The following is a 22,821-nucleotide window of genomic DNA, read 5'->3' as shown; positions in this document are numbered from 1 at the left end:
CTGGCCATTCAAAAATTCCCTTTTAGTCCTACCGGTAGCCTTATCTAGCTGTATAAGCTGGAAAAACCAATTAACCTGTTTGAGACTTAGGTTATCTATCCATATGTAAAATGAGGGTTGAATTACATGATTTCCAAAGTCCTTTGATTCAAACCCATGCTCTAGCATTTCTCATTTTAGCTCTAATTTCTAGTACTTATTAGAGGCGAGATTGTATCTGGGAGACACTGTTGGTTGACTACCCTGTAGCCACTGGCCCTTTATCTTTGCTAAAAGCAACCTCCCCGAAGTTTGGCCAGGTCTAGGGCAGCAATATATTCAAGGGATGAAAAGGGAATGTTGAAGCCACAAAAGGGAGAGATATGTGAAGAATAACTCCATTTCCTGCCTTTGGATACAGGGAGTGAGGAAGTGATGCCTGGAACTAGGGCAACCATCTTCCCACCACTTGCTGATGTAAACTCACTCACTGAGGATGGCAGAATGGAAAACTGAGACGCATCATTTTCCCTGAGTTTCCCTGATGGTTCAGGCGGTAAAGAATCCACCTGCAATGCAGGAGACCTGGGTTTGATCCCTGTGTCAGGAAGATCCCCTGGAGAAGGGAATGTAAACCTACTTCAGTATTCTGCCTGGAGAATCCCATGGACAGAGAGGAACCTAGTGGGCTGCAGTCCAAAGTGTTGCAAAGAGTCGGACATGACTGAGCGATCAACACTTACTTACACTTACTTACATATGTGGGATCTTAGTTCCCCAACCAGGGATGGAACCTGTGCCCCCTGCAGTGGAAGTGGGGAGTCTTAACCATTAGACTGCCAGGGAAGCCCCCACATGAGGAGTCTTGATATTGTCATGCCAAGAAATTAATCAGTCCTGGAACTGTGCTTGAATTTGCATGTGTGAGATTAAAAGAAAAAAGAAAATTTGTGTTGTTTAAGCCATTGAAAGTGCCCAACTAAAAACATACAATCTGAAAAGCTGAATTATGGTACTTTGAAATGTTTACTAATCATAAGCCAAATTTAATACTGTAAGATAGAGAATTCATTTCAGACCAGTAAGAGGATAAGATGAGAGATTCAGAGAAATAAAAGTCCCTTAACAAATCTGATCTTCAATTTCCTCATCTGTAAAATAGAATCCAAAGTATATCTACATCACTGAGATGGTAAAGGCATAGTAAGAATTCACTATTTATTAACTGTTGAATTATACATGAGAAAGCTGGTATGGCAGAGATTGTTATACGACCACCAAATCCTGTTATATTTTGTGTTTCTTCCTGGACACACAGGAAGACCATTTTCCCCCAGCTTCCCACGTGAATAGGTTTTGATCATGTGACTCAATTCTGGGTTGTGGGAAAAAGTGATGCAATCAGCTTGTAGTCTGGCTCTCAATAATATCTCATGTGATCCTCCTGGTTGCTCTCCTAGTGTCACATTACTGTCAAATTTCAAGGCACGAGACCAAGTTTTCATATTGGCCACTAGATGCACATTGAGTAGTTTCATTTTATTAAAATATCTACCAAGATTTACAATGATCTCCTTTCACTCATGTTTTTTGCTTTTCATTTAAAAATGAAAGGTAATTTAATAATGGAGAAAGCTTGCTCAAAATCTATATCAAAATAAATACGGAAAAATGACTTTAAAATATCAGATAAAGTTTGCAAAATCATGGATAAATTCTTTCCAGGGAAGCCAAGCGGCTACTCCTCTAAGTAAGTACATATAAGTAGGTATTATTTATACCTAAACATTGACTAGAAAGAATGTCTGTAAAGAAAATGATGTCCTTAGGCACATACTTTTTTTTTTCTCCTTTTCTCAAACACAGCCTAGACATCTTATCTTCTCCTGTAGCTTTTAACACACACTCTGCATTTCTACTCCATCTGGCAGGGCTGATTTAAAGGAAGATGTGGCATTGTGGGAAAATGCCGAAGGAGAAATCCACCTCTCCCTGTAGTTGAATCACATTTACCACCAGACATGAGCAAGTAAATGTGTGTGCCTGCTAATGGCAACATAGTTTCCCTTTTATGAGTTGTATCATGTTTACAGCAACTTCTTTTTGTAAGCAGGCACAATAAGAGTTATAATTTGCATCCATATAAGTAAAAAAAGAAAAAGCCACGAAAATAATTTCTATATGTGTTACCTAGAAGATAAAGAAGTCTCTAGCATTTTCAAAAGAACCCTAGTTGGCATTATAATTTTTTACTGTGAACCATGAAATGTGGAATACTATTAACATAGGAAATGATTTAAAATTTTTGGCTTAATGAAAAGTAATGTACATTCTTATTCGAATCTGCTTATCTGGTTTTATATTTCACTTGAAACAAGGCTTAAATATGAATTTACTTTTTTCCATATAGCTTGATTTTGAAAATAGTAATTTTTGAACATTTACTTCTCATGGGTCCACTTCACTGGGAGATTGAAAAGAAACAGTCCTCTTCAGTAATGACATGCATTTCATAACTTTTAAAAATATAAAATAAACAGATATATTAAAATAAGGATACAATAAAAGAAACTGAGAAGAATACAGAAACTGCATTCATATTTAAGATAAGATTATGAAAACAAAAGACATCGAAGAAAGGTTGCTGGAAAGTAACCCCCCAGTCACTTGGGAGTAAAAGGTCATACCTTAACTATTTATTGATAGGGCTACTTGAGTAGAAAATTTTCAAAAGCACTGTACTAGTTATTTAGTCAAGTCACTTATCTCCAGCTTGATATTTGCCTCAAAAGTTTCACATCTAAATGAGTGTACCTGAACAAACCCAGGGACAGGAAACTCATCTCCTTCCTTGCAATTACTTCCACAGTTGGGCAGGTCTGTAAGTTAGAAGGCATATTGTCAGGGTAAGTAAATCCCCCTGTTACAACAAAAGATCCCCAACTCTTCATGGCTGGACACAATAAGAGTTAATTTCACGTTCATACCACAGAGCAACATGGAGTTCCTGTCCCGTTTCAGATTTATTCATGCTCATATCACAGTCCAACATGGAGTTCCTGTCCTGTTTCAGGTTTATTTCATGTTCATATCACAGTCCAACATGGAGTTCCTGTTCGTTTCCTCTCATACACCCAGGCCCCTTCCACCCACCATCTTCCAGGCCCTCGGGGTTTTCCCCTGGGTCTCATGCACCTGGCAGGCAGGCCGGCCAGGGAACAGAGAGCATGTGGAAGATCTCAAAGGAGGCTTTAGAGGACAGGTCTAGAAGTAGTGTACATCAATCCCACCCATTGGCCTGACATAGGCACATGGCCCCACATGACTAACAAGGGACACTAGGACAATAAATATTGTAAATTTACTACTGCAATTAACATTACATTAGGTGCTGTTAACGTGTTGAAGTTACTCCCCTAACTGCTGTTACCCATGCTGCCAAACTGTGTCTCTTCTTTTTTGCACATAGTTTACTGATGGAAGGACGGATATTCTATTCATTTCATGTTGTTGGATGTGAATACCGTGACTAGGCTAATCAGAATGTTTTGGGTCCTGTCTGTCCCATCTCTGGCCCTTTAAACATGTGACCATCTCTAAAAGCAAGTGACACTTTTATAGCCAGCCATAAACACAGCCAGATGCTCAGACCAAAATATCTGTAGTTATCCATGGTATGTTTCTTTCTCTCAAATCTGACATCAAATTCATTTGGAAATTCTGTCAGTCTCACCTTCAAAACTAACCCAAAATCTGATGATCTCTCACTACATCTCACTGCTCTGGTCCAAGCCACCGCCATTTTTAGATTGCATTCCTGCTGTATCCCCTAGCTTGCTTCTACCCTGAGATTGCCCTGCACCCCCACCCCCAGCCTATTGAAAGCTGTCATTCTTTTTAACTCCTCTGCTTAGAACTCTTCTAGGGCTCTCATTCTCACACCAAGTAAAAGTCAAAGTCCACACAATGCCTACAAGCCTCTAAAAGGCCATCACTACTGTGATCTCATCTTCCCTCAACTTAAGTAATGCACATTTGTGGGGTGACACCAGCATGTAGTGGAAAGTCTTGACTTTAGAGTCCAGTTGGCTTGGATCAAAACCTGTTCCATGTTACTTAACAATCTGAGCCTGAATTTCCGCCTCAACAAAATGGGAACAATAACACTTTCATCATAAATGTTTGGGAAGATTGAAACAATATTTGCCAACCCTCTTTTTAAAAATATACACCTGATGTACAATCAGTTCTCAATCACTTTAGACCCTGGACTACCTTGCGCTACAGGCCATGAGACAGCAAGCTCTGTATGGCTTCCATCTGTGGAAAGAGCTACCCATGTTCATCCCCCAACATTCTCAGAATTTTTTTTAACTGGGCCTAAGAGAAAAGAATACTTTTCTCTCAGGTTATGATGTAGTCACGATGTGAGCCCAGGAGCTACAAGTGACCAGAGAACTCCTGTCATGTCAAGACAGCTGGCCCAAGAGACTGAAGTAGGTAGAGAACAAATAGAAAAAATAGTAAGCAGAGGCTGTTTTCTTTCATTGTTCTATTCATAATTCTGTGGGTCCCTCTTCTAGTATATTGCAAAATTTGGCTACTAATTCCATCCAAAAGTATTCTGCTAAGTCACCTCAGTCGTGTCCAACTCTGTGCGACCCCATAGATGGCAGCCCAGCAGGCTCCGCCCTCCCTGGGATTTTCCAGGCAAGAGTACTGGAGTGGGGTGCCATTGCCTTCTCCGCCAAAAGTATTAGGTTGCCCAAAATGTTTATTTGGGGTTTTCCACAAGATAGTACGAAAAACCCAAATGAACTTTTATGCCAGCACAATAGAATCTAGGGCTTCCCTGGTAGCTAAGTGGTAAACAACCTGCCTGCCAATGCAGGAGACCTGGGTTGATCCCTGGGTTGCTATGATCCCTTGAAAAAGGAAATGGCAACCCACTTCAGTATTCTTGCCTAGGAAATCCCATGGACAGAGGAGTCTGGTGGGCTATAGTCCATGGGGTCAGAAAGAGTAAGACACGACTTAACAAATAAACAACAAGACACAACAACAATAGAATCTATGTACTCCTTGAATCTGGACATGGTTATACACCTCTTGTAGGTCAACAGGACACTAGTGAACATGAAGCAAGTAGAGGCTTATAAAGTGTTTGTGCTTTGGGAATTGCCCCCCTGTGCTGCTGGGAATTTTCCATTAACGTATGAAATGGTGCATGCTAGCCATCTGGAAGATGAGAGACATGGGCAGTATAGATCATATAGACCATGTAGAAACATTTTAGCTGATGTTTCCTAGACCAAGCAGTCTCCAGATGACCTCCCAGCTGACTGCAGACACATAAGTGACTCCAGATGAGATCAGCAGAAGAATCACCCAGCTGGCCCACAGAATCATGAACTAATGATTGTTGTCTTAAGTCAGTAAGTTTACAGTTATCTTGTTACACAGTACTGTATAACTGATACACTCCTCTCTCTCTCTCACACACACACACAACACAAACAAACATTCTTTTTTTCCCCCTAAAATGAACTCTTTTTTTTTTTTTTTTTTGGCCATATACCATCAAAAGAAATCTGGCTAAAATGAAAGGGCTTCCAGTGCCCCTGTCAGTGAATCGGTGCTCTCTCCATTCCTTTAGCTTATTCTGTAACTCAAACTCTGCCCCTAAATCCCAACTTCTCCTCCCAACCCCCATGTTGCTATTACCCACCTATGCTGTGTCCTCAAAAGCTGCCAAAAGAGCCCATCTCTGCCCTCTGCAGGTTGGATCCCTTCCTATGGCCTTTGCCAAGGGTCTGTACCTGCCACTTCCTGTTGGCTCTTCTCTGTGTCAACTGCTTGATGACACGACTCTCCATCTATTACTGATCACTGGACCTACTGCTGCCACTCTTCACTTGTCTGCACAGACTTCCTTCTGCAAAGAGGAGAGCTATCCACCTGCCAAATACTGACAGTCAGCTTCCTCCCTGGATGTTCTGTTCCATTAGGCCCAGATTCCCATGCTCTTATTCTTCCGGTTTATCCTCTGTCTGAGACACAGCTGGGCCTGGGAAGTTAGGCAAATATCCATGAGCTTGCATATCCAGATGACAAATTGTAAACAGCAGAAGGAGATGGTGATTTTTAAAAATAAGTCATAAGGAAAATGACCTGTCTTCTTTGTGGAAGGATATTGGCAAGGCTGTTGCAGGGGTTTGTGGAGTGTGCATGCTGCCTTTGGGATGGGGAGACAGTGAAGTTGGTTCCCAACAGTATGAACCAGATAGGTTAATGCTCAACTCATATTCCCCTACACCTTCCCGTTTCCCATTTCTGTGCCTGGTAGCCTGACAACTGCCAGCCCCTACATCTCTTTCCTAGAGCTGTATCTGGAGGTTTTGCTTGCTCTGGCAGGACCCAAGGAACTGGAGAATTAAAGTCTCCCAGGACCGATGCTGAAGCTCCAATATTTTGGCCACCTGATGCAAACAGTGGACTAATTAGAAAAGATTCTGATGCTGGGAAAGACTGAGGGCAGGAGGAGAAGAGGAAAACAGAGGATGAGATGGTGGGATGGCATCACTGACTCAATGGACATGAGTTTGAGTAAACTCCAGGATATGGTGAAGGACAGGGAAGCCTGGCAACTGCAGTTCATGGGGTCTCAGAGAGTTGGACATGACCGAGAAACTGAACAACCACCACCACCACCTCTGGCCCTGTGCAGTCCTTACTGAGTCAGTGACCAGAGTTGGTATATAAATAACCCAACTCTCTCTTCACCTGGATGAGATACCTCCAAGGAGTGTGATTGATACTATATCGTCACCCTGCTTATTTAACTTATATGCAGAGTACATCATGCCAAATGCCGGGCTGAATGAAGCCCAAGCTGGAATCAATATTGTTGGAAAAAATATCAATAACTTCAGATATGCAGATGACACTACCCTTATGGGGTCGCAAGAATCAGACACAACTTAGTGACTAAACCACCACCACTCTTATGGAAGAAAGCAAAGAGGAACTAAAGAGCCTCTTGATGACAGTGAGGAAGAGAGTGAAAAAGCCAGATTAAAGCTCAACATTCAAAAAACAAAGAGCATGGCATCCAGTCCCATTACTTCATGGCAAATAGATGGGGAAACAATGGAAACAGTGACAGACTTTATTTTCTTGGGCTCCAAAATCAGTGCAGATGGTGACTGCGCCATGAAGTTAAAAGACACTTGCTCCTTGGAAGAAAAGCTATGACCAACCTAGACAGCATGTTAAAAAGCGGAGATGTTACTTTGCCAACAAATGTCGGTCCAGTCAGAGCTATGGTTTTTTCATTAGTCATGTATGGATGTGAGAGTTAGACCATAAATAAGGCTGAGCACCGAAGAATTGATGCTTTTGAACTGTGGTGTTAGAGAAGACTCTTGAGAGTCCCTTGGACAGCAAGGAGATCAAACCAGTCTATCTTAGAGGAAATCAGTCTAAATATTCATTGGAAGGACTGATGCTGAAGCTGAAGCTCCAATACTTTGGCCACCTGATGCAAAGAGCTGACTCATTCGAAAAGACCCTGATGCTGGGAAAGATTGAGGGCAGGAAGAGAAGGGGACGACAGAGGGTGAGATGGTTGGATGGCATCACTGTCTCAATGGACATGAGTTTGAGTAAACTTGGGGAGACAGCAAAGGACAGGGAAGCCTGGTGTGCTGCAGTCCATGGGGTCACAAAGAGTTAGACACGACTGAGCCACTGAAAAACAACCTAGAGTTCCCCAGTATGATTAAGCTCCAGGTGCTCAGAGTGGTAACTGACTTGGTAACACGTTCTTTACTGGTTTCCTTTCCTCCTTTGTCTCTCTCCTCCAAATAAATTACTTGCACTTGAAATCTTATTTCAAGACCTACATCCAGAAGAACCCAAACAAAGACAGTAACCTACCTACTGGATGCCTTGAAGGACAGGAGTAGGATCTATGGAGAGGATGGCAATGATTTAGGGGGGAAAGAAGCTAATAACATGATGATAAACAAAACGAGCTACTTGGATGGTAAACAGGATGAGATCTGCCACAGGTCCCATCCACCCTGTGTCCACGAGTCTGGGAGATTTTCCTGATAGGCAAGTAATTGAAACAAGACTGAATATAAGGAAAATGTTGGGTCATAACCCACTTCATCTATAACATGGGCACCAGTCACTCTGCCCAATATCCACAGGGCAATAAACTGGTGGAATTTAATTTCTTTTCATGTGGAACTATTCAAGCATTACTTCGCAGATTCTTATGGGAGAATGATCCTCTGATATGTTTCTTTGTCTAAGAGCTAAGTACAACTTAAAACAGATAACCAGGAGTGTTCCAATAACTATGTTCAAATATTTATGCAACATTGACTTTCTGAGCATAGAGTTAAATTGGTTAGTTCTTTTGCCAAATGCCTTCAGACTTCATTGACTTTTTTTTTGGAATTAGTACAAAAGCAGAGATTATATCCAAAACTTGTTCAGGGATTCTGTGTGGTCCAGAAAATGATGAGTCTTTACTGGTACACAGGAATTAAATATTGAACATGTTAACTCTTCATCTTTTGGAACAGTGAGCAACTAAGGTGTCTGGACTGACTCAGGAAAGACCTGTATATAAATCTCTGACCTATTCTTCTAAAAGAGCAGAAAAATTCTTGATAGTTCTGAATGATGCTAAGAAAAAGAGTAATTTCAGCCATTTATGAGACAATGCTGAGCATCTGAACACGGTTCCCTTTGCCCACAGCCAGTATTATTGTCACTGCTTTGTCAAAAATTCTGAGATCCTTTGAGCATGAAAGGGAGGGTAGGGAATCAAATCTCTCTACTTCATAGAGAACGTATTAGAACCGCTTCAAAATTAGCCTTGGCTCAGCTTAATGACGGAGAAGGCAAAGGCAACCCACTCCAGTACCCTTGCCTGGAAAATCCCACGGACAGAGGAGCCTGGTAGGCTGCAGCCCATGGAGTTGTGAAGAGTCGGACACGACTGAGCGACTTCACTTTCACTTTTCACTTTTCATGCATTGGAGAAGGAAATGGCAACCCACTCCTATGTTCTTGCCTGGAGAATCCCAGGGATGGCGGAGTCTGGTGGGCTGCTGTCTATGGGGTCGCACAGAGTCAGTCGGACATGACTGAAGCGACTTAGCAGCAGCAGCAGCAGCAGCAGCAGCAGCAGCAGCTTAATGAAATTTCCCCATTGTTCAGCAGCAGCCCACCAAACTCACAGCATTCAAACTTTAGCCCTTTGACTGTAAAAAGACTTGGAAATCAGACAACCTACAAAATGAAGACAATTATTCCTCTTCCTTAGGTTCACAAAAGGACTCAAACCTGCTCAGCCTCCGGAGGAGGCTAAATATTAGAGGCATTCTGACTGAGGACATGCTTTATTCGCAAATGCACAGTTAAACGCATAAAATGCCTATGTTATTGAGCCAGAAGTTTCTGTTATTAAACTCGCCAGTCCTGCTGCATTCGAGAAATCATTCTCAAGAATGGCAGAGTAACCAAGAGACGTGAACTGGGATCACTCCCCTCTGGTGTCCCTGAAGGGTCTCCAGTGGGATTTTCCTTGGAAGGCCCTCTCCATGGAGACTTCTCCCCAGCTCTGGTTAAATTAATTTGCCTTCACTGGCCTGAGATAAGAGAAGTATAATTGCTTTTCCGCCCCTCATCCCTTCCACTCTGCACCCACACACAATCTTTGCATTTCCAATACTCCTGAAATTATCACTGCGATAGCCACATGACTTTCTGTTTGACATCAATACGTGCATAAAGTCTGACCCTCATAGCTCATCTTTATCACTTGCTGTCTGTGTATTCATCTCCCTTTGGCCTGAACAACAGGGCACCTAAACTTACAGTCTTCAGAGCACCAGTCAGTGATGCAATGTAGCAAACAAAGGATCTCTTGATTCAAATTATACCACTGTCAAATGCTGATGTGTGTAAATAATTAATTGTATTTTCACTGGTGAATCCAGTTTGATCTTTCAATCTCTGGTGACCCCTGGGGTCTGCAGCTCCCCAAGAAGCAGAGACATTTAGGATTTTTTATTACCAGCTCATAACTAATTTATAGATTACTATGGAGTCAGGTGCACAGATTCAGGGCCTCATTTTTCACTCTAAGTAGCTCCAGTGTTAAGGGCTGGCTACTTCCCAGAAATCAATGAAAAGGAACAGAGATGTGGACAAGACCTGGATGCCACAGCATGGGTATCTTTCAGAAGAAGCACAAATGTCTCCAGGTAAAGAATTTCCTACTTACAAACAACCAAACTGTCTATGTGCTAAAGGTAAAACCCATGTATGTTGCATACTGAAAGAAAAAGATCATTAAAATTACGTTCTTCATCTCTGATTTGCCTTCTTCAGTGAAGTTTTTATGAAAACTATTCCATTAGACTCAAACTTGGAGGAAGTGCTAATGCTTTTTTAAAAAAGAGAAGGGACTTTCTTAACAGGAAAATTTTATCATGCCAGGAAATGAGCTTGAAAGAAAGGGAAAACACTTGAAGACTAATTACAACTTTGATAGCACATGTGCTATGTCTTTTGGACAACAGCACTGAGTATAGAGTTTATTTCCTTATGATTTTTCAAAGTTTATTTTTAAATTAAAAAAAAATTTTTTTTGGCTGTGTCACACGGCATGTAGGATCTCAGTTCCTCGACCAGGGATTGAACCCCCACCCTGTGCATTGGAAGCACGGACTCTTAACCACTGGACCCCCAGGGAAGTTCTCCCTTATGATTTTCTAAAGTGTGTAGTATTATATGCACATGTTGATATGTGATAGAAAGAAGAGAAACGTGCAAAGGCTAAAAGGGCCATTTATTACAGACCTTCAAAGAAAGCAACAATGACTTAGGGATGTGTACTACATTCCTGACTTTTCTGTGGTTTCTTCGATAGCATCAAGAGTTTTCTGTGAAGATACTCAAGAATTCCATCTCCATCATAGCAAAGTAAGTACTCCCGCCCTCTGACCCCTTAGTCGTGTCCACAACTTCGACACACAAAGCTCCTTCTCCCAGAGCTGAGGAAAGATGGGCGGCGTAAAGAAAAGCTACACCCAGTGGCATCTGAAACAAGTACTGGTGGAATAAAGAAATCTCTGAACATATTCATAAGGAGTGTTTCTTTAGGGTACTTTTCTCTGTCTCAGGGACAGCACCGAAGCTGTGTCACATTCTGAAACTGTTGCTATGGCAAAGCGTCCTGTTTTATTGACTATGGAGCACATTGTTGTGTTTAAGTCATGTAAATGATCAGGATACAAAGGAAAGGGCCCCCTGGCAGCCCCTGTGCAGGGGTCTCTCCCCCTTGACACATGCATTTTCACAGCCTGGGGAGGCATTTCTTTCAAAAGGCCCCACTCCCTGGGTGCTGCGAACTGGTCTTTGGAGACATTTATGAGATCTCCATATCTTTGAGAATTGATTCTGCAAGGGCTAAAGAATTCACAATCATGAAGCCCTTGCTTTTATTTTAAGGCCAGGATCTTTCTATAGAAATTTTGCATTCTCTACCTATTAACACATTTTACTTTCCAGGCTGCTGATCTTGTCTAATATTTCAACTTTCTATCAATTTCTGTCACTTGGAAGCAAAGTAGGAGAGTTTCTCTTTTGTTCTCCGCGTATCGCTTTTAATTAAGTATTTTACTACAGCATCAATTCACACTGATTAGACATAATTACAGAAACAAAATATGCAGAATACATTTTAATAATGCCCGCCACCTCCGAGGAAACAATGAAGATCTAATTTAATGATCTAAGTGTTGTTTGAAAGCAAGATGGAGTTTTAAAATAGTCATATATTTTGAAAAGGAGCTTATTAGTATTTTTTGATATAAATATAAGCTAAAATGCACCATTATCGGGGTTTCAAAACATGTAATTAAAAAAAAAAACTGAGGCAACGTTTTTTTACACGAAGAATCAAAGCACACTCTTTAATAATAAAAGCTTGATCCAATGAAAACAGTTTCAACTGTGACACTTGAGACAAGCTGTGATAATTTGGAGCCCAATTTCTCAGGGAAATTTTACCACTATGAAAATTGATTTTTGATGGTATTCTGTCCAATGTCTATTTCCAGGGTTTAACGCTACTCACGCTTATGAAGAATGTTATCAGTGGGGGAAACTGCATGAAGGGTGCATGTGAATTCGCTGCACTAGTTTTACAACCTCTTGTGTCTTAAACTATTTCGAAAAACAACAACAACAAAAAAAACTAGAGCAAAAATCTAGTCTTGATGCCGAATAAAAATGCGTTTTTCTGACTTGTAAAAAAAATGTGCTGTTTCAGTAGACCTTAGATCATTACAACTACAGAGCCATCTGACATATCATTTCTAGCACTTGTGTAGGCGTCTGGAGTAAAAGGGGTTTTGGACAATAAGTGAACTTTCTCAAGAAAAATTCTATTTATTCCACATTTTCTATTCACTCAGAAAAGAATTCTATAAACAATATAAATGAGAGATCTATCTACTTTTACTGCTTCAGATGCTCTTCCAATAGTTATTAAAATAGTATTTGCAATTCCCATAAACCTAGTTGTGTCACTGAATCTCTCACTTTGTTTAGATTTCTTGTTCTCTTTTGAAAAACTTGGTAGTTAAAATCCTAGTTTTGCATCGCTCCACTTCAAGAGGGACGTTCAGAGATGAATAAAAGGAATATGAAACAACACACAGCAAGATTATACATAATGTAAATATCTGTTCATATTTTGCTTGGGTGTAACTGGGTGTGTGTGTGTGTGTGTGTGTATGTGTAGGTTTGGGAAGGTGTGTAATCTTGCAATGTCAGGATCAAGAGGATCATAGAAATTGCCTAATTCAACCTAAATATTAATATGTTAAGCATAAATATATTTGATATATATAATGCATACTGCTGGTTATATAATAAGTTTTTGCATTTCCATGGCATTCTTTAGGGCTTCACTCATGGCTCAGTGGTAAAGACTCTACCTGCTAATGCAGGAGACACAGGTTTGATCCCACGGTCAGGGAGATCCCCTGGAGAAGGAAATGGCAACCCACTTCAGTATTCTGGCCTGGAAAATTCCATGGACAGAGGAGCCTGGTGGGCTACAGCCATGGGGTCAGAAAGAGTCAGACACAACTGAGCGACTAACACACATGCATGGCATTCTTTAAGGGGCCATGGCAGCACCACACCTCATTTTATCCTAATATAATTCTGTGAACTTACAAGAGGTTGTTACCATTATTCTCATGGAGAAAGTGGGCATCTAACTTCCAAAGATATCCAGCCTCTGGCTTCCTCTTACTAGGCATGCTAAAATGAGATTAGAAATTAAAACCCAGATTCCATACTGCTGCTGCTACTGCTAAGTCGCTTCAGTCGTGTCCGACTCTGTGCGACCCCATAGACGGCAGCCCACCAGGCTCCCCCGTCCCTGGGATTCTCCAGGCAAGAGTACTGGAGTGGGTTGCCATTTCCTTCTCCAGTGCATGAAAGGGGAAAGTGAAAGTGAAGTTGCTCAGTCGTGTCCAACTCGTAGCGACCCCATGGACTGCAGTAGCAAAAAACCCAGATTCCATACTACTCAGCCATAAAAAAGAATGAAAGAATGCCAACATGGATGGATCTAGTGATTATCATTACTAAGTAAGTCTGACAGAGAAAGACAAATATCATATGATGATCATTTATATGTGAAATCTAAAATATGACACAAAACTATCTATGAAGCAGAAACAGACTCACAGACGAGGAGAACAGACTTGTGGTTGCCAAGGGAGAGGGAGGGGAGGAGAGGGATGGAGTGGGCATTTGGGGTTAGCAGATGTAAGCTTTTATATGTAGAAAGATAAACAACGAGGTCCAACTGTATAACACAGGGAATTATATTCAATATTCTATGATAAACCATAAGGGGAAGAATATGAAAAATGTGAAAGTGAAAGTTGTTCAGTCGTGTCTGACTCTTTGCGACCCCATGGACTATACAGTCCATGGAATTCTCCAGGCCAGAATACTGGAGTGGGTAGCTGTTCCCTTCTCCAGGGGATCTTCCCAACCCAGGGATCAAATCCAGGTCTCCCGCATTGCAGGTGGATTCTTTACCAGCTGAAATACCAAGGAAGCCCAATATGAAGAAGGACATATATATAAAACTGAATTACTTTGCTAAAATTGAACACAACATTGTAAATAAACTATACTTTAATAAAAATAAATTAAAAAAAAAAAACAGATTCCACATCCTTGCTCAAGGTACTTCACTCTGAGTGAGGCACAGTCTCTAAAGCCACAGCCACGGTTAGATTGTCTTATTTGACATCTCCAACAGTACTACTTGGAAAAATATTTAATAGGCTGATTCTTGTCAATGTATGGCAAAAACCACTACACCATGTACACCCATGGTGGATTCACGTCAATGTATGGCAAAACAAATACAATATTGTAAAGTTAAAAAATAGAAAATAAACTAAATAAAAAAACACTACAATATTGTAAAGTAATTAGCCTCCAATTAAAATAAATTAATTAATTAAAAAAATAACAGGAGTTAGGTACCTATTTTTATTAATAAATTGTAACAAATAAAAGCATTTTGTGCTTCACCTGGGTACACTGGATTTCTTTTCTTTTCCTAACAGCTTCACTGACATATAATTCAACTACCATATAGTTCATTTAATGTGCACCTGTCAAGGTTTTATTTCAAATATCCACAGAGTTGTAGAACTATCAGAACAACTTAATTATAGAACAGACTCACTCCCCTTGAAAGAAACCTTGTAGCCATTAGCCATCACTCCCTATTCCTCCCACCCTACACTCCCAGCCCCTGACAACCACTAACTTACTTCTTGTTTACATGGAGATTTACCTAATCTGGACATTTCAAGAAAAGAAACATACAAGATGTGATCCTGTGTAACTTAGCATAGTATAGCATGTATCAGTACTCCATTCCTTTTTATTGTTGAGTAATATTCCATTCCATGGATATGCTACATAAAGTATTTATACCTTCATCCGTTGATGGACATTTGGTTCTTTCCATCTTTTGCCTATTGTGAATGATGCTGTTATAAGCATTTATGTACAAGGTTTTTTTTAACTGGAGGAAAATTCCTTTATAATGTTATGTTGGTTTCTGCCATACAACAAGGCAAATCAGCCATAATTATACATAAATCACCTCCCTTTTGAGCCTCCCTCCCCTTATATTCAAGTTTTTGTGTGGACATATGTTTTCATTCCTGTTGGGTCTATACGTTAAAGTGAACTGCTGTGTCATATGGTAACTTTATGTTTAACTTTTTGAGGAACTGCCAGAGTATTTCCAAAATGGCTGAATCATTTTGCACACCACCAATAATTCCTTTCTTTAACCTGAGCTGACCCAACCACTTTGAGGGCCCCTGTCTTCACTATAATTAGTAAACTCCAACATTTCTTGTTTCACACACTACTGAGTCTGGACAGTTGAAAGGTGCCAGAGTGTCTTTGCCTCACCGTGATTTCAGCAAAGTGATCAGGTATTATAATGGCAAACAAGGAAATGAAGGATGTGTTTATCAAGTCTACCTCTAGAGTGTGAATTACATTTTGGCAGGGACAATTAAAATTTGAGACTACAACAAACACACATACACACACACACAATTCAATTAGCCCTACAAAAATAAAAACAAACTAGATCAACCAACCAGTCAAATAGAAACTCCCCATGTGGAGGCATGTGCTCCTTCATGTCCTGAAGGATTAGGAGATATCTGAATGGATTTTATGGTTTTGTAGTTTTCAGTAGCAAGAGATATTTTTGTCTATAAAGACATCCATGCAAAAGCCCTCACACCTGCTTCCTGCACAGAGACATACAACTATGAAAAAAAAGTCTCCAAAGATGCATGAATAAAACTTTTATAATCTCAAGGATTCTTAAGTTTCTAGACAGGGATCAATACAGACCTTGGTTTTTAAGGCAAGCTGGGACACCTTCTGGAATTTAAAACACATGCTTGGCCCCTGACAAATCAAGTAAGAGTCTGGAGGTGAAGGAGACTGGTTCTTTTGTGCAAAAATCTGGCAATGCTCTGACTAGCTCTTTCTGTGTGGCCACAAAGGTGTGTGCCCCAGAAGATGCAGATGTCCCCTGGCTGGCACTGCTGGGCAAATGGGTCTGAAGCAGGCCATTTTTTTCTCCTTCAGTTTGATTCTCTTTTTTAAAAAAAAAAAATATTTATTGTTTTTATTTGGCTTCATTGGGTCTTAGTTGGAACATGTGGGATCCAGTTTCCCAACCAGGGATCGAACCTGGGCTCCTGCACTGGGAGTACAGAGTCTTAGCCACTGGACCACCAGGGAAGTCCCTAGCTTGATTCTTATAAGATCCATCAGTTGATGCTTTAGACTTGTTCCTATCTGTGAGCCTTGTGGCTCGATTTCAGCAAAGCCAGTACAAAGCTGGAAGAGAAACTCATGTGGGATGTTTCTCTCATTCCATTGCTGTTCCCCACCTCCCACATGACACTCACAATGTGATAGGCAAACAAACCAACATTCTGGCTTGGGAACCATCTTCAGCAGGAAGAACTGGAAAGTTCTGAGTGAAAATGAAAGAGAAGAGGAAGAAGGGATGAGTAAAACGAGAGAGAAAAGGGAGTGTGAAATAGGGAAAGAGTACATCCTGGGACAAAGGTCAGAAAGGAGGGAAGGAGAGCAGAGAGCAAAAAACCAAGGAGGCATCCTTGGGCCGAAGGTATTAGCAAGCACTCTTCTCCTGGGACTATCCTGGTTCCCGCTGAGGTCTTCATTGCCCTTGGTTGGTACAATTATTTCTTGGTAATGCCCAACTTGGCTTCCCTGGTAGCTCAGTCGTAAAGAATCTGCCTGCCCACGGAGTTTGATCCCTGGGTTGAGAAGATTCCCCTGGAGGAGAAAATGGCAACCCACTCCAATATTCCTGCCTGGAGAATCCCATGGACAAAGAAGCCTGGCAGGCCACAGTCCATGGGATCGCAAAGAGTCGGACATGACTAAGCATGCAAGCACAATGCCCAACTTGAGTTTGCCAATGACTTCAAACCACCACAGGAGTTACCAGTGATTTATAGCTTTGCTAACTGAAATTCAAACTCAAAGTGCTTTTGATAAACTGCAATAAAATGTTACAAAGCATAGAGAAGAAATCCCCTCTAGGTTATAGAATAACACACAAAGAAAGAAAACAAACAAACAAAAAAAACGTTTAACAGGAGAGGAATCAACAAAGCTAGACAGCTAACTAATGGCAAGCACTGATTATCAAAGTAAGGTGAATATGGAGATACACTGAAGTATTAGTTACTCATCCTGAGAAAATGCGGCCGTTCAAACTATTTCAAAGGTAGTCTGTCTAGTTCCAAGTGCCACCGTTAAAGAGGGGTGTGGAGAACTTGGCAAGAGTTCAGAGGAAAGCCACAAAGAAGATCAAAGAGGTGAAGAAAAGGGACCTGAGAGCAAAGAGTCAGGGAGCTGGAAAAATTCATTCTGGAGAAGAGAAGGTTAAGGAGATAACTGACTTCTGGTCCTCAGCTACAGGAGGAACTTTTCACAGGCGGTGGCCACCTGCCCTCCATCTCCGCTATGGATGGACAGAGAGGCAAGAGGCTTAAACAGGCAGCGTGGGAGAATCTCAGTTAAGTCTAAGGAATTCCATGACATGCGAAATGGCAAATAATGAAATGGGCTCCTGATTATGGATGGGAATAACGAATATCCTCGAGTGTCTTAGAGAAGAGGTAAGACCCTCCTGTGTGTGGGATGGCTTACTACCTGGAGTTGGGGGTGGAATGATGAAAGGTCTCTATTCTCACATTCTAGAATACAATGGTGTATTCATCACTTGTCTGACCAAATTTCTCACATTTCTCAGCCTTGAAGCAAAATACTTTGCCTGGCATACCACTTTGAGATACAACCATTTCATCTGTGAAAAAGAGGACTGGAAAAAAAAAATCTTTGAAGGGTGGGAATTTGTTGAAGGAAACAAGTGAGCCAAACAAGACTCACAAGGGTGGGGGTGGGGTAAGGCACCTCGGAGAGCATGCTGGGATTAGGGCTAATTAAGATGTTGACTGAATCTATGCTAGTCATGTCCCACCAGACTCTGCTGGATTAGTATGTAAATTGGCAAACTCTGTTCTAAAATTGCCCTACCAGCTGAGGTCTAATTACTGACTAGACATAACAAATAATAATGGGATTTGTATTTTAGGATGTTTAATTATGGAAATACACGTCTGGAAAAAAATACCAGTTGTATTGCACAGAGAACTCATAATGTTTTCCCCAAAGTTTATGAAATTTTACACCTTTAATAAGAGCACCGCGAATGAGGATGGGTGGGGAACTCCTTACAGAGACCTAGCATTTGTGAAGGGAAACCAGAATCACAATGATTAATTTGCTGCTTGAGTCATTTCCCCAAAGCTTCTCAAAGACTAATTGTTTCACTGCTGATACACAGCATCTTGTGAGCTTTTAGTTCTATCACCAAAAGAACTGGAACTCATCCATGAAGAATAACCAAGATGCTATGGATTTCACTCAACTACTCTGCAGCATGCATTCAGATGGAATTGAAAGCAACAGGCCAACAATGAAATGAAATGAAACCCCTAAAATCGTTTTTCTTCCCAGAAATTATTCTACGATATTGAAATCATTAACTTTATAAATCAGAAAATGGTGAGTCCAATTCTGAGGCAAGAGAGTGTATTTCATGGCTTTACGGAAAAACAGCTTAGGTCTAGAATTCACTGTATGGGTATCTGGGGATAGAAACTTCTTTGCAACTATTTATTACATCAGTCTGTGGCCCATCCTTTCCAAAAAGTAACTCACAGAGGAACAGTTATAAACTGAATTTTACACAGAGTTGTAAGAGTTCTGTGTGCCCACCGTATTGCTCTTTCTCCCATAATTTTAAAGGCATATGGGTGATCATTAAATCTTTATTAGGCTTTACATCATAAAATAAATTATTCATGTTCTTCTAATACATTCTGATATCTTTACAGCCCTTCTGTCCACATTTAGCTAAACAAACCTCATTTGCATAACATTTTTATTTTAATTTAGGACAGTTTTGTTATGAAAATATAAGGCTTAAATGCCCATTATGTCCCAATTATGTGTCTATTTCCCACACTTTTCTTGGGTCCATACAGTGCATGACTAATGAGGAAAAGTTCACATAATTAACAAAGACGATGATTTCCTTTCACTTATAAGAAGTTTTAGAATGTTTGCTCTTGCTGTTCTGTGGCAAGAGGATGGGTATTATCAAATAAAATTCGATAAAGAAGCTCGTGTTTACAGTAGCTTCAAGCTTCTACATATATATATATATATATATAAATTTTTATTGGAATATAGCTGCTTTACAATGTTGTATTAGTTTCTGCTGTACAGCCAAGTGAATCAGCTATATGTACACACGTATTCCCTCTTTTTTTTGGATTTCGTTCCCATTTAGGTCACCAAAGATCATTGAGTAATGTTCCCTGCGCTATACAGTAGGTTCTCTCTAGTTATCTATTTTATATTGAATACACGTATATATATATCTCAATCCCAATCTCCCTTCTCTCTGGGTGTCCATACGTTTGTTCTCTACATCTGTCTATTTCTGCTTCACAAATAGGTTCATCTGTACCATTTTCCTAGAGTCCACAAATAAACAATATTATATGATACTTGTTTTTCTCTTACTTCACTCTGTATGACAGTCTCTAGGTCCATCTATGTCTCTGCAAATGGCACAATTTTGTTCCTCTTTAAGCCTCTATATATTTGAAGTTACATGAGTATATGGAAATTACATATGTGGATCACCTTTAATTTGAATTAGTGAAAATAAAGCGTTAACTTATCTTTGAGGTGCAGAATGACAGGGAAGAGTGAAATCGCTCAGTCGTGTCTGACTCTTTGCAACCCCATGGGCTGTAGGCTTCCAGGCTCCTCCATCCATGGGATTTTCCGAGCAAGAATACTGGAGTGGGTTGCTACTTCCTTCCCCAGGGAATCTTCCAGAACCAAGGATCGAACCTGGGTCTCCCACGTTGTAGGAAGACTCTTTACCACCTGAGCCACCAGAGAATCCCTGTGACCTGAGGATCTCTGAATTAGTGTAACCTGAGGATCTCTGAACTCTGAATGGAAATTCATTGAACACAATAATTTTTCAATGAGAATTCAGGCTTTGCAGATCTTATTGGCATACTGATAACTGTATTTATTTAGGTTGCAACTGTGGATTTTTAGCTTCTTTTTTCATTAGTCTTAAAAATATAAGACACATCAGGAGATGTTTGATTCCCTAATGGTGGATGAAAAAAATCTGAACAAACTTTCCCTTTCGATATGATACTGAGTTCTCACTGTTAAGCAGTGCTATTAACTTTGTATGATGACATCTTCCTGTAGGCAATATATCACTGAAACATTATTTTCAGTGCTATATCCCAAAGCCCAAAGGCACCTGTCAACAATTATGTATTATTTACTATTAAAACTAATCGTGACCTACTCTAAGCATTGAACGCAGGGTCAGGTACTCTGGGATGATCATTCTAACTCGGTCCCCTTCTTGTCAGGAGTGCTGGGAGAAGTCAACGTGGGGTTAGAACATTTGGAATGTTCACAGAGAGTGTTTTGCCAACACGTATGTAAGCAGAGTATAAGCCTGAACAGATGTCACATTGAATGTAAATCTCTCAGTGACTGGCTAGCAAACTATTGGGTAAATTTCCTATTCTTTAGAATTCTCACTTTGAAGCCAATTATACAATGGCAGTGCATTACCCTTTCAACAAATGGGCTTCAAAATCCTCTTTCATTAAAGCAAGCTACAGATTATTTTGAAAAATAGGAATACTGATCCCAAAATGTGCCTAATATTCATTGGAAGGACTGATGCTGAAGCTGAAGCTCCAGTACTTTGGCCACTTGATGCAAAGAACTGACTCATTGGAAAAGACCCTGATGCTGGGAAAGATCCAGGGCAAGAGGAGAAGGGGGCGACAGAGGATGAGATGGTTGGATGGCATTACCGACTCAATGGACATGAATTTGAGCAAACTCTGGGAGATAGTGAAAGACAGGGAAGCCTGGTGTGCTGCAGTCCATGGGGTTGCAAAGACTCAGAGATGACTTAGCGACTAAACAACAACAAGAATACTGAACCCATAGGCTTTAAATACACACTAGCAGAAAGAGAAATGAGACTGTGTGGTTCAAATGCTACTCCACTGATCATCACTTCATGACCTCAAGCAAGTTCCTTAATTTAACTGCTCTCTGCCTCAATTTCCCCATCCATAAGACAGATGATTTTCTAATACTGTGCATGCGTGCTAAGTTGTTTCAGTCGTGTCTGACTCTGTGCAACCCTATGGACTGTAGCTCGACAGGCTCCTCTGTCCATAGGATTTCCCAGGCAAGAATACTGGAGTGGGTTGTCATTCCTTCTTCCAGGGGACCTTCCCGATCCAGGGATCGAACCCCTGTATCTTATGTTCCCTGCAGTAAGGATTACATGGAAGAATGGACAGAAAGCTCACAGCACATGGAGTCATCAACTCACCTCTGCTTAGAACACCCCTACATTGGACCATATTGACCTTCTCATCACCTTGTTCTTTCCCATTTCCTTTTAGAAAAAGATTAAATCTTCATGTCAGATTTATCTAGAGGGCTTTGGAAACACTTTGTCTGTGATGTGTATTTTTTTTTTTTTTATAATTGCAATATGGTTTTCTCCACATGGATATCAATTCATAGAGAGCAAGGAAACAAGATCTTTTTCTAATTTTGCCCTTATGCCCAGTTCAGTGCTCCAGACCAATGTTTTATTTTATCACATATCACATCCTCCTGATGGCCAGGCATCTACAGGAACTTGCCTCAAAAAAATCAGAGTTCTCCTCCATAGCAGTCACTGCTATTCCTATGGCCCTGCCATGGAAATCTGCAGAGACTTCTCATACTAAACAGCCTAGAAAATCATCATTAGTTGTTAAGTGAGGCTGTGGAGTGTTCTAATTAAAACCATGGGCCCTGAAGCCAGACTACTTGGCTTCAAGTTTCCTCTTGCGAATTGCTCACACTTGGGCAGATCATATAATCTCTCTAGGAGTCAGTTTCTTCATCTGAAAAATGGGATGATAATGATACCAATATCTACCAAAGAGGGTTGGTATGGAGAGTAAATGTAAGATGCTTGGAATGAGTTCTTGCTATGACTACCACTGCTATCTTCTTAACGGGGCTTTGAGATACATGAGCAAAGAGGTGTTTCCAGCCATCATTGTACTCCCAGCACCCAGCCCAGTGTCACACATCTGCTCAGCAACATCCATCCTCTGTGGCTTCCCATCACCCACTCAAGTCATCCAAGTCCCAGACTCTTTCCTCTCAGCTGTCTGACCAACACTCTTTTTCTCTCTCAAACTCTTCCCCCTCCCCTCTGCTACAGACTCTACCACAATTCATGTTCTCAATTCCTCTGTTCCTGCATTCTTGGTGGCATCTTAGTTGTGCCTCCATTTCCATAGGACTCTCTCTGTAAGCTTCCTAACAGGGACACCTGATTATCTCACCTCTCCACATGAAAGTCTTCCATGGCTCCCCCTGACCTACAAGATCACAGAATAGGGGCTTCCCTGGAGGTCCATTGGCTGAGACTCCATCCTCCCAAAGCAGGGGGCCCGGGTTTGATCCTTGGTCAGGGAACTAGACCCCACATGCTGCAACTAA

This window comes from Giraffa tippelskirchi, chromosome X, assembly GCF_054371585.1.
Source record: "Giraffa tippelskirchi isolate mGirTip1 chromosome X, T2T-mGirTip1v1.2.pri, whole genome shotgun sequence".
NCBI classification, from domain to species: Eukaryota; Metazoa; Chordata; class Mammalia; order Artiodactyla; family Giraffidae; genus Giraffa; species Giraffa tippelskirchi.
Note: the sequence above shows the minus strand (reverse complement) of the source record.